The 19,106-nt window shown below is 45.8% G+C and overlaps 1 protein-coding gene and 1 long non-coding RNA gene across 2 annotated transcripts in view; one reads left to right on the forward strand and one right to left on the reverse strand.

The window, feature by feature from the left end:
• LOC146207648 (uncharacterized) overlaps nt 1–19,106 on the forward strand; it is a 629,022-nt gene that overhangs the window by 210,268 nt on the left and 399,648 nt on the right. The gene's annotated exons all lie outside the window — the stretch shown is intronic.
• LOC146207650 (uncharacterized) lies at nt 2,521–6,799 on the reverse strand. The gene is made up of 2 exons (XR_014704023.1): nt 6,533–6,799; nt 2,521–3,328 (listed from the first exon to the last, which is right to left on the reverse strand). It is a non-coding gene; the product is annotated as an uncharacterized LOC146207650 (long non-coding RNA).

Raw genomic sequence — 19,106 nt, forward strand, 5'->3', positions numbered from 1 at the left:
TCTACCACGATAGCTAACGACGCGGGGCTCGGAGCTTCACAGTGTCGGACAGCATCGTCAACTGACTGGTACGCAGGGTTTCTACGAGTTCTTTTCAACTCTAACTTCCAGGAAAAAAAAAAAAACGTGGGGTCGGCTTAACCTTGCTTCACGCGTTACTGCAGTGCAATACAGTGTTTCGCTGTGGAAGCGACCCACTCTGGTCTCGTGCTTCTGGAGTATTTCATACGGAGACCTCTTGAAGGCTGACGTTTCTATATTCAGTGGTGCAGGAACGGTGGTAGTCTGCATATAAACAGGTTGCCCCGCTGCAGTCGCACTCACTGCGACCTTTGTAAAGAGAACAAACTGCAACAAGGGAAGAAGGAAGGCGACCTTGAGGGGAGGCAATGTTTACTCTAGAGCAGCGGCCATCGCCGACTGAAGGACCGCCTTTTCAATAAGGGAGGAAGGAACGGCCCGCGTCTGTATTCCGCCCGCAACATCCGACCTTGCGCCCGTGCCGCGGACTGTGACGGAAAGGGCGCAGGGCAAGCAGCAGCAGCAAGGAACATCGGTGGACGAGCGCTCCCCGTCACCGTCCTTCAGCGCGGTCTTGCATCGCACGCTTGAGCTCTTCTGTTACGTACGGGCTCCCGTGTCGGCGCTTGCGCCGTTGTGAATCTAGAAAGCGCGACCATGCTTCGCTTGAAGTACCGCTCCTGCCACCGCTAAGTGCGTGTGCCGTTCATCACGGGAGGCGACTGTCCTTGGAGTAGTTGTTTACGGATACGCCTTCCGAATTCGTAAGTTTATTAACCCTTCTCTGTGCCTTTACCCATGCTTGTGTCTTTAATGGAGCAGTGATTTCTTATTCTCAGACTTGAGAAAAATGCCCTTGCTCGACGTTACATTGTGATTCACACTCCTTGGTGCTGCAAGCGAACGAAGCCTGAAAACGATGCGATATCTGTGTGTTGTTCTTTAATTAATGAACTCGTGTTTTTTTGGTGGAGCGATCAGGAGAGTCTTCAGTACTGTCACGTCGAGCGCGTTCTGTCGTACGATCAAAATAACCTTGATCTTATGTTGACAACTGAAACTGGCGCATTTCATGACAGAAGCCGAAACGTAGCCTAACTTCGTCATCGCTGTTTTGGTTGGCCCTCGCTTGTTTAACTAACTCATTATTCAGTTGTTGCGTAAGAGCGGTTCTTTGTGAAGCACGAGAGCGACCCATAAGGTATTGAGGAATTGGCAGCTGTTGTTCGCCAGTGTTTCCCTCTATTGTAATACATCGGGCGTAGCAAATTCTGGTATCGAGTGATTAAAGCATTCAGCAAGAACCCTCGCCAGTTATTATTTTTTTTTTCATATGCTTTGCCGAGATGTTTGTCAGTCCGTGCCCGTGTGGATTTAGTTCCCATGCCTTGTCACCGGGACTGACCTTGGAGGTGAAGGTAGCGTTTAATTTACTGGTCCTAAGACAGGTAGGAAACCTTCAATTCTTTTGTGTGCCGCAGCTTATCATGCATACACACTTAGCAAGAAAGAGCAAAGCATGGGCACTGTATACAATCTGCTTTGATACGATGGGGCCTCACTATTATGGCCTCGGAACTTGAAGCAGCTAGCACCGAGGCAGAGTTAACGCTCTTTCAGTGCTAGGTACTGCAGTTCCGTAAATGTATATACCGAAGAAAAACTCAAGATAGACTGCGTCTAGAATGGGCTGTAGCAGACCGTGTTTTTAACTGCGTGGGAAATGGTTGCCAACGGCCTCGCTCACGTCTAGGCCTAGCGCCACTCTGACGGGACCCGGCCGCGGGCCGCCCTCTAAAATTGCGCTCGCACGCGTTTCGGACGTGCGCGGTGCCGCGCTCGCGATCACCACATTCGATTAATATCGCAATTCAGAGCGGGTCCTGTCGTTACTATTCGCAGTAATTGTGGTCGCGCGCATACTATGGTATACGCGATGCGCAAAACGCCGACAACGCCGCCTGTCGCCAAAGCCGCAAAGCGTAGGCGGGCTCGGTCGGGCGCTGTTCATATCAGCGTCTATGCGCGCGCGTCGTGGTTTCGTCTTTGGTCGCAGTTTAACAGATATAACGCCGTTGTCAACATTTAGCAATGTCCGGGAAGAATTGCTGCGTAGTTAGTTTTTCGAACTCGCATAAAACCTTGCCAGGAACACGTTTGTATAAGTTTCCAGCGATGCCCTTATAAAAATTTTATGTGTGTGTCTGATGAGAGTATGTTGCTCTTTCACAATGGAGACACCAGAGTATCTTCTGAGTTTCAAGTGAATTTTCTCTTGAGTTCTTACTGTGTGTCTAAAACAAATTGGCCACCGTGTTTCTGGTTGGCACTTAATGTGTGCATTTCTTGTGAGTTCTTCATGAGTATTGACCATTGAGCGTCTGGTGGCTTTCACTTTAGTTTTTGATGTGATCTTGGTTGCCGACACTACATGCAAATCAGTTAGTGCCGGTATATTTAGTTACAGAAACCAAAAACAGACATTGCATTTTGTGAAAATGGTCTTTTTTTATTCATAATGTGCAGCACAGCTTGGATGCCATTCGCATCCCTGTTTTCTATGCTATGCAAGGAAATAAACTTTATTTCCCTGCACAGCATAGAAGACGGGCCATTTTTGAGGTGAAGCGCCACTGTCATGAAGTAGTCGCACGTGTACCCTAACAAATACAAAATGAAATTGCTTTGTATTACTGTTCGCAATACTTAAAATAATTCAAGCTTCATTTCCAACTCATGGATAAGCTTACACATACTTCAGCACATGCCGTTGAAGCATTCATATGTGGAACCAAGTTTTGTGGAACAAGACTCATGAGATAATTTCAAACACAAGAGGCATGACCCACTGTGTTTTTCTGGCACCTGTACATTTCAAACCCTCATAGTTAGCAGTTGGTGGAAGAAACATGCTGCACCGTTTACAGAGAAAACACAAAACCATAACTTTCAGATACATCATACATGGTACAAGGTTTGGTTTTGCTATTCACAACAATGCAAACAAGTTTTCTTCAGAATGAGTTTTTTCACTGACTACACCATTAGTAAAACAAAGATTTCAAAGAAGAAATAAAGCAACGAAACCAAGGCAGCTATCCATTCATACCACCATTTTTAGCTATGCTTAGGATGTGTACTTAAACATGCATCCCTGAACATGTCATAGAATGTGGTGATGGCTTGCAGAAGGGCACTGCAGTGTGCTTGCTGGTAGATGATTTAGTGTGTTCCTCGTTTGTGCTGTGGGGTGTAGGTGAGCAGCAGGTAGGCTCCAGGCATCGGCCAGTCTGAAGTGCTCAGGTAACTGGGTATATAAAGAGAGAAAAACCGACAAGTGAGACCGAGCACACAACTCCTTTCCTGGTAATGAAAAGAGACACAGCTATATATTCAGTAGCTACAATCATAAGGATTCTGGGCAAACAGCTTTAAGACGAGTGCTCAAAGCATAATTAAGTAAGTACTGGACTTCAACCTCAATGCAATGTACTGTATGACAAAAGTAACCAGCCTGCATGGTGTGCTTCTCGTTTGTATAGAGAGCCTTTCCAGTTTCCCTAAAGATAATAAGGTCATTTTCAAAACAGCCTATTTTTTCTCCACGAGTGTGAGGTGCACCTACTTTAAAGGTACAGAATAGATAAAAAAATTGGTGCTTAAAAGGAGTACGAATGTTTCTGTTATGTATAAAATCAAAACATGTGAAACATTTTCCCAATTATGGCATGTTTGAACAGAGCATATTCCTTCAAAACTCAAAGAAAAACCATCTCATCAGCCCATAAATTACTCTTGGAGGTAATGAAAAAAAAAATAGTTCAAGAGAACACATTGCGTTATTCTATTTCCAACACTGTTATCAAAGGTGAAACATGCAGCTTCTCAAGCATCATTGCAAGTGTTTGAATGGAGATGCATAAGTAGCGAACACAATGCAATTTGCTAAAATTTTACCCTTATGTCAAGACTGAGACCTGTACTGTGAGGAGATTGCGTATGAAACTACACCATTATGAGCAATTGTCGGATTGTTACATAAGCAGTATGCAGTGGTACAAGCCATTTGTGGGAGCAAGCAGCAGCTTAAAGTGACACCCATATGAATGCATAAACACAACTGTTTTGAAATTTCCAACCTTCAGACTGCAACTATGGCAAGTTTCTTCATTTAGCATAGCTAAGTGCATTCTAGAGCAAAAAAAAAAAAGGCGTGTATGATGTCATTTCAAAGCGAATATTTTTAAATCACTCCAACATGAGCTTGTCGGATGTTCCACACGTCCCCATTCTGTTTAAGCTCTGTTCAAATTTCTCAAGCAACAGAACCTGATTTCCTTATCTAGCATGACTTCTGACTTGCAAAACTGAACAGTAAACTAATAAATAATGTGGAAATGACTGCTCTAGCAAAGCTACGAAGAAACAAATAAATTTACCTAATAGGGGCAAAAAGATCCCAACATGTATTTTATGAATAAACACCTATTACAAAAGAAAAATAAAGCAAGTATGTCAACAGCAAAAAGACACAGCAAAGAACTGGGGATGCGAAGGCCATCGTTGATGCACTGCGAAAAAAAATACTGAAAACTGTCATTTCCAACTGAATTCCTAAGGCGGTGCTACGAGCGTCTATGCACACTCACGAATAGTGATGCCGCCACACCCTGCGTACGTCACAGATCAGCACTGGCTCGCAATAACGTGATCAGGCATGCTTTTCCTTTATGGCCAAGGTCACAGGGTTAGCTTATGGGCAACGTTTTGAGGAGCAGGGAGCCTATTTGCTGCTTTTGTGCCGTCAGTTTAGGCCGTTCTCCCAATGAGAGAAAAAACAAGAAGTTTCAGCTTTGATAACATTGCTGGAAACAGTACAATGCAACATATTGTCTCATTCATTTTCATCTCCTCCTAGAAACTTGATTGTTAAATTATAAGAAAAATTAGGAATGGTGTTTCTTCCTTTAATTACTGAATAAGACTACTATGCTTGATTGCGCCAAATTTGGGACCGTGTTTAATGTGTTGCATTCCATATATGAAAAAAAAAAAAAATTGTAAACATTTTACCATCTAAGTGGTTGTATATTCTGCAATTCTTATGTAGGTTTGCCTTACAGCCGCAGAGAAAAAATAATTAAAACAGCCTCCTTTCAGATCTGTAGCACCTCTTAACTTTTTTTTTCTAAGTCGTGACTTTCACACGCAATCAGAAATATGATTAACATTCTACACTTTTTCTTCTTTTTACTCTGAGCACATAAAATATGTTTATCAGTGCCTACATATCTCAATCCTAGGCGATATAAAAGTTGCAAAAAATGTGCATGCAGAGAAGAGCTGCCCGTGATGTCGGCCAAACTTTTTTCTTCCGAAATACTAGCAATGGCACAAAACTAATTTCACTGCTGGTGTATTGAGAAATGTGTGTACAATGTGTAAGGCAACCAACGAACTCTACACAAATAAAGGCCTTTAAAGTCAAATTACCTCGAACCATAGCAGACATAACATTAAGGAAGGTAAAATGTTTTTCATTTCTGGTTTGAAACTGTTTACTACTGCATCATTTCACGCTTCCATGAAAAGCCACGACACAAAGTACCAAAGAACGCAACTGCCCACTGAAAGCTCATTTCTGCCTCTGTTGTGAACACTAAGATACATATAATTTGTCAAAAATACAAGACTATGTAGTAATGAAAGCAATTATTCTTGACATGCACATTTTACTACATGTGGTCACTCAAATAATTATTTCTAATCGTCATTCTACTACAGTAGTACTACATGAGCTTGTACCTTGGCGTCAGCCATGATTTAGATTATTTTTGTTGAAGCATACAAGCACCAAAAATAAATGCAGCGACCACTGTGAGATATGCGCCACAGCAACAACCTGTTTCTCGCGCGCTGGTTGTACTCATCGTATTAATGCACTCACAGTTAGAAAAAATAGGCGCTTTTAAAAAGATTGAAAACTCGTTGGGGGTGTTGATCACAATCGCGAAGCCGGTCGTGCATCTAATACACTGCAGCTAAAACTATATCTAGAAGTATACACCATAACATTATACAGTATTCTGCAACTTTATCGGAACCGGTCGAGGCGGCCAAATTTTCCATGACGGTTCCGATAAAGTTTCAGAACACTACTTATATCGTACAACGGCTTCACGTTAGGGACGAGCATGCATATAAAAGTGGCGGCTTTTAAAGAGTTGACTTGAACGGCGCGGCAGGAAGAGACGAAGACAGAGAACACACACGGACAAGCGCCAAATCTTTCTGCCGCGCCGTTCATGTCAAGTATGTCTGACCAACGCGCCCAAACGTTCACGCTTCTTGTTCCGAAGAGTGACTGGCTCGCCCTCACAATAAAGCAGGCTGGGTCGAGTTCGTAGCTTGTATTACGAAGGAATTTTGAGACCACACACAACAGTATTAACAACGCGTACTTCATTCAATAGCAATATTAAATAAAAATAATTTCAAGCAGTGTACTCACATTTGCAAAAATCACGCCAGTCCATTTCCTTCTTCCGTGTTGATGCCGGCGTTGCCACGGCGCGGTGCAAGCGGTGTGCGGCACAGAACCTATTTATCACTACATCACGTACTTCAGGACGTCTATCAAAGTGCACATATCAAATATCAATTCTGCGGCCCATTCCAAGAACTACGGAACAACAAAGCAGCACAGCGTGAGGAAATAGCGTTCACAATCACACCGCATGACAACAAAGGCAGCATGGCGCCGTCGCGACTCGCAACTTTTTGCCGCTGGCGGCTTCGGATCGGATCGGATCGGATTGACTTACCGGTGGCTTTTCTGGCTTCTTTTTACTGCCGGCCGCTTCCTAGAGGGACTTTCGGTTTCGAAAGGCAGTTTGGCTGGTTTGGCGATAAATGTTTTTTTTTTTTTTTTTTTTTTTTTTTTTTTTTTTTTGGAAAGGCAGCGTACAGTCTCGTCTAGGGCCATAATTAAGCACAAAGCTGGCGGGCTGAGGTAATAAAAACCAGTGCCGCTGGGTCCCAGCAAACGTGGCATACCTGATTATGGGCCCAGTATGACGCTAGAGACAGTTCGTACCAACGTTGTTCGGACTGGGACGCGGCATACTGTCACGCGCGGCACTGGTCGCTCAAACAGAAAAAAAAAAAAAACGCCTCAGATAAAAAGTACACACTAAAAAGTAACGAAGCACCTCAACTACATTTAAAAAGTTACAAAAAAAAGAAATAATTAAAACTAGGGAAAAAAAGCGTGCTTCGAACTCGGTACCTCTTCCTCCGTAGCATTCTACGCTAACCACTCGGCCACGCCGGATTTTTTTTTCTTTGTTAACGCCGGAAACTAAGTCTGCTGAAAACTTTTTTGCTTGTTATCCCATGATTGCATTTATAAGATTTGGACCATGTTTCGAAGCATGTTTCGAAGTGTACAGACCCCATTGCTGCCGCTCTAACAATTACAACTTCTTCGCCATTGAAACTTGCTGCCTGCTCCCACGACTTGCAAAAAATGTTCTGGATACTATGCGCACTATTTTGGGCACTGGAATCATTTTAACATGTCGAGTTTGGCATAGCAAATTTACCAGCGCCGGACGTTCGGTGGTGTTCAGCTACCGTGGGCGTAATTTTCGCTGAACACGGAGCTGTGGCACAATCCTTCAAGGAAAAAAGAGCGACCAAGCTTCAATACCGGCAAGCGCAGTAGCGACGACACTATTTTTCTTGTAACTAAATCTTATTCGTATGCAAAAATTTTGCGGAACGATGCGATGACCGAGGGCTCGGCTAATCTATACGCAGAGCAAGAAGGAGCTCAAAAGCTTGAGAAACACGCAAAATATCATGCATTACAAGCGCTGTAGTGTTTTTTGTTTTGTTTTTTTCACTCATGGGCCCATCACTTGGTAAACTACTCTCTTCCTTGTCTCCTTTTGAATGATTACTTTGTAAACATAGCATGTGTGAAAGGAAATGTAAACGCACATTCCTGTCAAATGATCAATTTAAAGCTTAGTTTTGAATTCAATCATTTCAGGCCACCTTCCTGTCCAGTAGAAATGCAAGGGCATGTAGCATTCATTAAACGATTTTAAAATTATGTTGTTCCTCATTTATTATGTTTACGTCCTCCAAAATCATCAAGCAGTAATAGTAATGCACATGTAGTGATTGTTGCACTGCGTTTCAAGTTGCACTGCGTTTTAATTTGCACTGTGTTTCAAGTTGGAACACACCGTGTTCTCTCAATGGGTGGTCGCAATGACTGAGAAAATACACATCATACTTTCCGTTGACTTTTCACATTCTGTGCTTACACATTAGCAGCTCACAAAAAAAAGCCTTTGATTTTTAAAACAAGAAAAAATAATGTGAAATGTCAATTGAAAATCTGGTTTAAAGCTGTTGCTAAAACACAGAAGGTATTGAGTGTCTGTTGAGTTCCTTTGCACTCATTAGGAAAACATTAAGGCCAAACCAGAAACTCAAAACCCATTTTCGTAAGGGTGCTTCACGAGAACGACGGCGGCCGTGAATCGCGGCTGTTGGACGCAGAAAGCAAGCAATTTCACCAAATGATATTTGTTCAGGCTAATGTCCTTTTTTCGACGCGCTGCTACACGACCAAAGTTAATGCCATTTCCAAATTATGGTAACTGCGATTGAAATGCAAATGTTGGTGCGCCTTCAATATGTTGCGAAGATGGCCGCGCTGTAAACGAAGGCAGCCTTTAAATTGACATTCATGTCTTGCATCCCTTGTAAACAACCTGTTGATTAGGACGATCAGTTACGAAGTTAGCGGCAGTGTCGGCGGCGTTTGTTTAGTAAAGGACACGAAAGGTGCGTACGTCTGCGCTCGACTGCGAAGAGCGTATGAGTTTCAACAACATAAACTTTGTGCACTAGAGTAAGTTTCAAGAGCAACACATAAAATAGGCAGTATCTAGTGTACTGTCCGACGGTGCTTTTATAGAAACTTCGAGCATCCCCCTACGGCGCAGCATACTACAGCCCCGTTGACTCCCGTACGTTTTCGCCTGATCGTTCGCTCGGCGTATTAAGACCCGTCGAAAAATGCCCGAGCTTAGCCTCATCAAGAGAGCATACGGCAAATTTGTAACACTTGCCACATCGGATACCGCGAGCTTACCGTAACTATACGCTACCCGCCAAAGCGGCCGACGACGGCGCTCTGGCCGTGTGCTAAGCCCTAGTCGTCGCTATGCCTAAACGTCTAAACGGTTTCGCATCAAAGCCGTAGCTGGAAGCGCTTTGGAAATAGTAAATTTCATATTCATAAAACTGCCTTATAGTATCAGTTCAATTGTCTCACAAATTGTCTTACAGTAAAAGGAAGGCGCAACTTCGCCGACGCCTTAGCAGCGGAACTAGAGAACAAAATCGGATGAGCTGCGTCACACCGGCGGCAACTGCTAATGTGAGCAGAAATTTGTTTGTATTGCGTTTATCGCTTCTTCCAAAATCTCGTTACATAACAGCGATCCTCAGTAAAGAAACTTTTTTTTTAGATTCCTTCGTCAAACTAAGCGCGTATTATTTAAGATCAACAGACATGCTTTTTTTTTGACGGTGGCGAAAGAAATCTGCCGTGCCGGCGGCTCGGCGCCGACGGACCGCGGCAGACGAAGCGACCTGTTCCACCCGCGCTGATTGCGTTGGCTACGGTTGGCTGGCAGCGATGGGTGCCAGATTTTTTTTTTTTTTACTATGCTCTTTGGCATTTTTTACATAGATAACTGGGTGCAAAATTATAGGAGCACAGTATAGTATTTAATGCAGATGGCACTTTTGTAGTTTATTTTGGGTGTATCTTCTCACCAATTCTCTGCTGTCGAGATAACACATTTCCTCGTTGATCGCATTTGGTAGAGTACCTCAAACTCATTCGATACCTAATTTCGTTTTCATCGAATGTCATATTTTCTCGTGTAGCAGCAAACAAATATCGTTTTGAACGAATGTCATTCGATGGAATTGGCATTAAATTTGCCGTATGGCGGGGCTGAGTGATAACTATGTTTTCAGTGTTTTCCGCTTGTCATAGCACCTTCGGTGAACACTTTTTGTTTAAACTTAGTCGCCTCCACTATCTGGGAAGAAACAATGTGCATTAGATTTGTGAAACGCTTAGCCAGACGATATTAAGCGTGCATTGGCATCGCAGAGCACACGGTGGCATTTAGCGTTTCGCCTCCACCTAAACGCGGGGGGTGCGGTCGACTTCAGTCCCGATAACTCGATCCTCCTCAGTAGCCTGAGCCACTGCGGCGGGTTATTGAGCAGACATTTGCCAATATGCGTTTTGAAATTTGCCATGCAATTACTTTGAACATCAGAGCCAGTGCTTCTGTTCTCTGGCAAGATTACGAAAACATAATATGTCGCTGCACTTGCTGTTCAGACTAGGGCTCTAGAGCTGATTAAAAGCCCGCTGTGGTTCTGCAGTTTGGCGCGATGGTGATACAAATGAAATGAAGATGATACTACAATAATAACATAGGATATAAAATTTAATTCTAATATTATCTTGGCTAACCCATGATGCAGCTTTTCAGATATCGCCTGTGCTGATATCTTACTCTTCCATGAAATTATCTACCCGCTCTGCCTTTTTGACGGCGGAATACGTGAAATTCATGCTGTACAGTCAGTGGTAAAGCGCAAGCATGAAAAATCTGAACTCGTGCTACAGTAGCCAAATATGCGCTATTTCCTGATGCTCAAAATGCTGGTTTACAAGCTGGCTGGATTTTCCTGCGGTCGCACCAGTACGAAACCGCTCGCAGTTGCGACAACACTGCCTAGTTTACTGTAGCAATATATTGCATGTAAACGAAGCAAGCGTGTACCATTAAGCAAAGAAAGAACATTGGTTCATAGGTCAAGGAATGAAATAATTAGCATCGCGTAATGATAGCGGGGCACTCAAAATGAACTCCACTTCGTACGCAACCTTGTCGACGCACGTCTACAGCGAACACTTGATGCATTTTGAGGCGATGTAGTCCCAGACGGCCGTGATAACCAATACATGTCCACTATTATACAGTACGATACCCTTGCGCACACTGTCAACGCGGAAATGCCCGCGAGACGCGCAGAAACGGCAGATCGCACGCGCGCACCGCGGCCGCGCTTGCCGCATGAGGCCCGCCTCGGGTTCCGACGGCCGCCGCTACGCGGCTTTCAGTGGCGCCCCTATAGGCGCTGCGCATGGCGTATACGGAGCGCCGTATGTACAGTCGTGAGCAAAAGTTGTATACAACACTCAGCCTGTGACAGAGCTTGAGAAAAACTGCATAGAAATGCCATCTAGCGACTGTGTAAGGGACAGCGACATCGGCACATGCATGTGGATAAAATGAGGCACTGCCTCCATTGTCTCCATTTTAGATAGCTGTTGCTAGGTAAAGTTGGAATGCAGCTTTCTCGAGCTCCGTCACCGGCTGAGTGTTGTATACCACTTTTGCTCACGACTGTACTTAAAAGTGTCTGTTATTGGGATGACAGAGTGTATGTATACGGAGGCGGGGAACGAGAATCAACAATGCGCCAATCGCGATTTTGCTCATTGGACTAGACAGTTGGAGAAAAGTACTGTCACCCTGTTTATAAGCCTCGCTTTTGCGTTCTGTAAACGGGAGTGCGCGCCGTGCGAGCGATTGGATGTAAAAGTCAATTTCATTATACTAGTCATTTCTGGTCTGGTCTTGAACTGCCGTATATACTGAGAGTCCGTCACTTTGCTTTAGGAAGCCATGCCTTCTGTAGGGTCGCTCTTCATGAAATGCTACGGCGTGAGCAGTACTGGTGTTTGTGTGCATCAAGTCCTTTAAGCTTCTCGGTAAGACCGTGTAAAACTTAAATCTTCATAAAGAACAGGGGAAATGTATCACTCAAAAGCATAATTATAACTGGTAATATATGGTAACCTCTGGCATCTGTCTAGTAAATTACTGGTATTTGTGCCTGTCCCGACTGCGTGTATGCATAACGGAAACCTCGTTTTCTGAGAGCACAGCAGTCCGCTCAGAAACGTCCTTTGCCTTATTTCTGAAAAAAAAAAAAAAAATCAGTGTTGGAAATGGCTATATTCATTATTGCTTTTTGTTTACTCGGTCTTAATACTCTACAGCAAAGAATATTCAGTTCCGTTTTTTCCAAGGTTAACTCTAGCAACGACGGGTGCTGTTCTGCGGCTCGCCTTCCATATCATAAATCCCTCTTTCCAAGAAAAAAGACACGCGACCATCGAGATTTCCCTGACTTTTTTTAATAGTTAAGCATTTCCGAAGACATGGATGTCTCATATACGTCGCGACAAAGCGTATCAATCGTAACCAGTGATAAAGTTGGTTTATCGTTTCCTTAACACGCTTCATGCAGCTTAGGTTCTTGTGGTCGAATTATACCCGAACTACGCAGTGCCGGCACCACATGTCACGGAGAAGTTCGCCCCTTTTCCAGCCCTCTCCTTCCCATTAAGGTGCCAGGACGAGAGGGCTGGGCCGGTGTATTTCGCTTTGCGCCGCTACGCCGAATTCGCTACGCCGAATTCATAGCCAGCCGGCTCCCGTTCAGCCTGCGCGCCAAGTCGCGTCCGCTGGTCGTCAGCACAGCGGCGGGGGAGCAGCGGGCGAGCGCTTGCATAAGCAATGGCCTCAGCGGGAGGGTGGCCGTTTGTTTTCGTCTCAATCGCACGCTTCTCGCGCGAGCAACAGGCGCCTCTGCCTTGATGTATGTGCCGGAGCCTCGCTTCTCTGAGCAGCTTCCCCCTTTGAGGGTTCGTTATCTACTCGCGCGTCGTCGAGCGATGGTGACTTCTTCACGTTGGTTATGATGGTGGTGGAGCTGGAAAACTTATTTTAAATATATGGGAGGGGGATTAGAAGGACGAAGGGCTGTTTTGATCAGGCCCACCCTGGTTGCCGGTCGTACTGCTGTATAGCTCAAGCAGTCCGTCAGCCAGTGTGGACAAAGGTCCTGATTGTCGGACTGAATTGCCACAAAGCTTGGGAGGTGTCGAGAGGTGTCGGCTGGGCTTGCGTCGCGCTGAAGAGAAGGAATTTATGAGAGACAGCCGGAGCGAAATGTTGAAAGCGCGTGCTGATGCAAGTACCGATGCGATATTTGATAGTATATGTGTGCCGAAATATATGTTCAAGACTGCCGTGTTCTATAGGGCCGTGAGAAAATTAATTATACTTGCCACAAAGGTATGACAAAGGATCAGTATTTAGCTCTAGTTAGACCGTGAAATGTCTAACTTACGTTACGTCAGTTGTGATGATTTTTACGTATGGGTGAGTCACGACGGGGTCTTTTTTGTCTCTGAAATGTGTGGGCATGATGAACTAACGGTTCTCATTGGTAAATTCAGTCGCCTGCAGTGACACCAATTAGAAACCTGTGTCGAAAAGGCGTCACATTGATTCCAAATCAATGCTACTACCGAAATTTTGTCACCCTTTCGTAGAGGGCGCATTCACTTAAATCAGCATGCGGTGTTCTTTATAAAGGCCTTCTGCCACATCAGAGTATACCTGACTATTACGATGTGCCATCCCTATAGAGTGACCTTGAAGCCCTACCATCTGACGTCGACACAAATTTATAGCGCGAGGCAGAGACCCTAACAGTTCTCTCTTACCTTGACAGATGCATTTTGTTCTTCGTAGGAGGTGGGCCACGTGCTGTGGGGTATGGTTTACTAAATAATTAGTCACCGGTTTCCTTAACCATCGCTGCCTTAGTTTAGGCGCCACAAAGCGGCGATCTGAATGTCTAATTTGCACAGAACAATAGCCGTGCGTGTACACGGGGGTACGGCACAACAATGCTATCTCGATGTAGCCGACAAAAGAAAACCTTACTTTCATGGGGCAGCCGGCATAGGCGGCGCCGCTAAGCAAGTTTAGCAGCCGCGCGTACCTCGACCGGCTGTTTATAGACTGGTTGGGAGCTTTTGCGTAACGGCGGTCGACGCCTAGTCACATTCAAAGTAAGCGCCGACGCCGCCTTCGTGTCTAGCATTGTCTGAATTCTGCAAGGCCCCTTTGCGTCGCACAAATGTCTTCCTGTTTCGGTATGACTCACTACTCCGGCGGCCTAACTGCCGCGGTGTCCGAGACCTCCATTTCAAAAGCGGGGGAGGGAGGACATAGCGTACGTGTGCTGGCAACATTTGACGCCTTCCCCGCCGTGTGAGGGAGGTAAGAAAAGTTTATAAGAGGGAGATGCTCGGCACGCCATTGTAATGAGCGGACGAGGGCTCAGAAGAAGATGGCTCCACTGCCGGGATAAGGGCCTCGCCACAAGGAGCTGCTGACGGCCGGCAAGGCCGCGGTTTAATTGCGGTGTCATATCGCGTGCTGGGCCGCCCGCAGCGTGACACGTGGAAAGAATTCGTGCGCTCTGACTCTTCTTCTTTTTTTTTTTTTTTGCCTAAGTGAGAGCGGCTGTGAGGTGTTCGTCGAAGCGTGTGTATGCATAAATACGAGCCCGGCAAGCTGGGCTGAAACAAGGCGGCCGCTCACTCTCGGCTAGGTGGGTAGGTGCGCGTGGAAAAAGACCGCACTCGCTGCGTCGTCCATTATGTGTGCTTGTCGCTGTTTTCGCTTCGTTGAGTGTAGGTCTAGGGTAGTTAATTGTAGGGGCTTTATGCATGCCCTTCGCGCATGCACGAAACTTCCTACACTAGGTTCTTCAAAGGCTCCAGCGCACCCCTGCGAAACCGACCTAACATATTGTTCTTTCTTCTCCCATAAAAGTGAAATGGGAGATAATAGAGTACGGTCGCCTCATTACCTTGCGTTACCTAATCGAGGCTGCAGTTTACTGCTGTAACCATTTCACCACCGAAATCCAGACACCCAGATGGTGTTCACTCCTTCTAAATGCACCGCAACCATTTTAGAGCGCAGCTGATTGGCGCCCGTTCCTGGGTTTCGCGTCGTCGTCATCGGCCGCGTCGGCCTCGTAACCAGCTCCGCCCCCCTTTCATCCCCCCAGTTCGAGCCAGCATTCGGCAACCTGAGCCTCGCTACAATTCTAGCCACTGTAGCCTCGCAGAAAGTTGTTGTTGTGGCTGTAGGAAGAAGGGAAAGAAAATGCACGGCCCTGATACTGGCTCTGTAGCTGAGCCACCTCCGCTGCCTCGTGCGGACAGAAGAGAGAATAGAGAAAGAAAAAAGAGAAACACGCGCGCCGCAATAACAGCCGTGGCCCACTACCGAAGCGGCGGCGGGTGCAATGACGGCCTACAACAGATAAAATTCGGTGGCTAGCTAGTCCCCGCCGCGAGCGTCGTTGACCTACCGTCCCCGCCCCGTAGTGCCAGGAACTGCCACTTCTCGCAGGAAGAGGGAGGGAGGGGGGGGGGGGGGAGGTCGCCGGAGGCACACCGTCGCCGCCATGCATAAAGAGGAGGAGGGAGTGCCCGCCTCTTCCTGCGTGGCGGCGAGGGTGCTCTCCGGTTGCCGAAACGCCGACTCTCTATCAGCGGATCACGGTGCGTGCATCCCGTTCTCACTCGCTTCACTCGCTCGCGGCATCAGCGGCATCAGTCAGTCGCTGCTATCTGTTCGTCGCGCAACGTTCCTATGGACACACGCGCTGCTTCCCGCAACCTCCCGATAACTCATTGCTCTCTTCATTTCTCCGACCACAAAACTTCTTTCATGACAGCGAAGAACTGTTAGTGGAGTGTTTCTTCAAGGAATACTTGTGAAAAATTAAAAAAAGTTGTCTGTAATTGTACATACGTGTCTTGCTCGAAATCTTCGCCTCAATCTATCGAAAAGGTGAAACAGGTGATGAGCTGCGCTCAAATTTCGCATTAGGAAGTAACGTAATCGTGGGTTATTTTTTCTTGTGTTCTTTTTTTCCGTATTTATGGTGTGCCCTGTCTCTTTCCCTAATGCAAGGTCGCCTGCTTCATAAACCCTTGTACAGTGAAAACTCGATTTAACGAAGATATCACCATTCCCTCTCAGACGCCTATTGGAAACAATGCTTTGACTAACTCGAAATAAATCAATTCCTTGACCTGTCCCGACTTAACGAACCTTTTTCTTTTTTTTTCTAGAAATGAAGAAGACAAAGTGTTAACCTTATGATCTATTTTATAGAGAACGCCCTAAAAACAGATGATTGAGAGCCAACGGTAACATCGCGGAGCGCCTTCTCCCCCTCGTTACCAAACTGCGGTGTGCAAAACGAGATTTATAGTATTGAATTGGATTAACCAGCAGGCGGATAAAGTGGTAGATGCCCTTTACCTGCTGCGGTAGTTTGCCGGAACAAAGAAGAGAGCGAAAGACATGCTCGACGCAGTTCAAACTTAAGAAGAATTCGTGCAGGCGTTGCTTACAAAGTTCACGCAAGCAAAGATCACCTGCTTCTTTACTGGGAATTAAATTAAAGGTTTCCTATAGGGCACTTCTTGAATTGATATTTTTTTAGTTAAATATGCTCTAGTGGCGTCGGTTTTCACGGGCCGCAGTTCAATTTTGGGCGCAATTTTGCGCTTTGCCAGTATGGTGCCGTGGTTGCGTTCTGGATGCCGCTATACGCCAAATAATCGAAGGTATTGAATTAAGTGACCGAAACATGTCTCACTCAATTTAACGAAATAATTCGTGGCTCCCTTCAGCCTCGTTAAATCGAGTTTTAACTTTATCAATGTCTGCAGCTTTGTTCAAATCAAAGATGCTCGAGGACACTGCTTTTTACGATGCTCTGTACGACGCAGCTATTTGCAGTCTCCTCTAACTTTAGCTTAACAGAGGTAACAGAAGGGTGGAAGGAAAATTAGAGTATCGCTGGTGGCTGCAATTGTAAATCCCAGCTTGCAATGCAAAATGATCGAATAACGATCTCGAAGCGCCGATTACCTTTTCTATATTTCACTGATTGAAGACGCCTGTTTAATCAACGAGACTCCTATACCGATATTTCCGTATTCGGCAAGGAACCCCGCGTGGTCATTGATTTCGACTACACGGGTGGTCAAAATGAATTAAAATTCGTGTCTTGAAAACCCTTCCACTGCGGCGATTGCACAGACACTGCGGAAGTCAGAACTGCACTTTCCTTCTCTCTTTCGCTCAGTTTATCCCCTTTATCTTTATTTCACTGTTTCCGTCTTTTTGACACGCACCACTCCAGGGTGTCTTGTATATCGTATTAATTGTTGTTCTGCGGTCCTGCTTTTACATCCCGTATTCTCTCATATAATTGCCAACGTCGAACCGGAGAAATGTTGACAAGCCATCACGACATCCTGCTCCGAAACAATGCAGATTGATGTCCTGATTGGCATTTCAAAGTATGGTTGTGCAGATGCGGCAAGCAAAATGCAAAGCTCAAACTTGATAAATGTGCGTTCACAGCTTCGAACCGCGGTCGTCGCGCGCCTGGGTTTTGGCCGGTTCTTTGTTTGCGGCGCATCCGTTGCGTGACATCCGCAACCCGAAGTGTGAATGTGTCGTACGAGTTGGGGTCTGCAATTTTCAAATGGCAGGGAGTCAGGTTCAAGCCTTAACCAGGCGAAATTCCTACCTTCTTCTAAGATAGTGGCCCTAACCCGTGCACTGGATAGGATCTGAACTTTTCGGAACCGGAAGACATTTACCCTGTATCTTCGCTCTGCCTTTCGAGAAGTGGGAGGGAGGTAAACGTTGGTTAAAGTTCCCCGAATATCTGCCGCCTATAGGAGTTTGGGGAGACAGATACGTGGAAATTGCACGGTACTAGCTTTGCTACCGCCGAGCTGTCTCCTTCAAATTGAATTCGGCAGAGTTGGTACTGACGGAGTCTGACGCGGAGCGTGGACTGGTGACTCCCCCAGTGACTGAAATTTTCATTTCGGCCTGGCATTCGGTAAAAGCAAACGGACTCTTTTCCCGCATGTCTTTAGTTTTGATAATGGATAAGAATTAGTTGGCTGTAGTTGTGGGGTCTCGCAGTCCGTATTCGAAAAGGAGTCCCGTCTCAAGCGTTACAGTGCCGATTGAGAGCTGCTCGCTTCAACGCTATATAGTGACGCTATATACTGTGTATCTGATACTTCGTTTAATGGGCTTAAGTACTTCATCTTGCCTTTGTCTAAAGCTGCTCGAACAAAAATGCGATGACCAAAGTAAAATATAGTGTGCGCGGAACTGGCCTGCCTGCATGGAACGTTTAGCAGCGGTGATTACAACACCTGTACTGACCTATAGGGCTGAAATGTGGAGGCTAACCAAGAGGGTTCTACTTAAGTTGAGGACAACACAGAGGGCTATGGAACGAAAAATGGTAAGGGTAACATTAAGAGATAAGAAGCGCGCAGAGTGGGCCAAAGAAATAACTCAAGTTACTGAAATTCTAGTGGAAATCAAGGATAAGAAATGGGCATGGGCAGGACATGTAGTGCGAAGAGAGGATAACTGATGGTCGCTTAGGGTAACAAACTGGATTCCAAGGGAAGGAAAGCGTAGCAGGGAGCGGCAGAAAGTTAGGTGGGCGGATGAGGTTAAGAAGTTCGCAGGGGTCAAGTGGATGCAGCCAGCACAGAACCGGGTTAATTAAAGAAATATGGGAGATGGCCTTCGCCCTGCAGTGGGTATAGTCAGGCTGACGATGATGACAACACGTAGGTTTCGGGAAGTGTGCTGCGCAGAACACCACATCCTAGCGCATATCATCAAACTGTATGACCGTTTCAGTATAAAACAATAACTTTGTCACTCGCGTGTCACGCGACCCATGTAGTATAAAAGCCGGGTTCAGTGACTGCCCGAATGGGCCATAAACAGCTAGGGGTCATGACATCTAGGTGTAGTGGACCCGGAACAGGTTCGGCCCGGGATTTCCACCTCTCGTCAGGAAAAGAGGCAGCATGCTGTCCTCGCTGTCCCTTCGGGAACTGATTAAAGTGTGGTATGTTTTTCAACGATGATGGTTCTGAATCGGCTGCGTATTAAAACGCATCGCCTATCTGCATCAGTCGTCGGTGCTACATGAGATCTTCTGACGCTGCATCATTAGACGGAGTATAG

The sequence above is a fragment of the Amblyomma maculatum genome, chromosome 1, assembly GCF_055883805.1.
Source record: "Amblyomma maculatum isolate TAMU_Amacu chromosome 1, ASM5588380v1, whole genome shotgun sequence".
NCBI lineage: Eukaryota > Metazoa > Arthropoda > Arachnida > Ixodida > Ixodidae > Amblyomma > Amblyomma maculatum.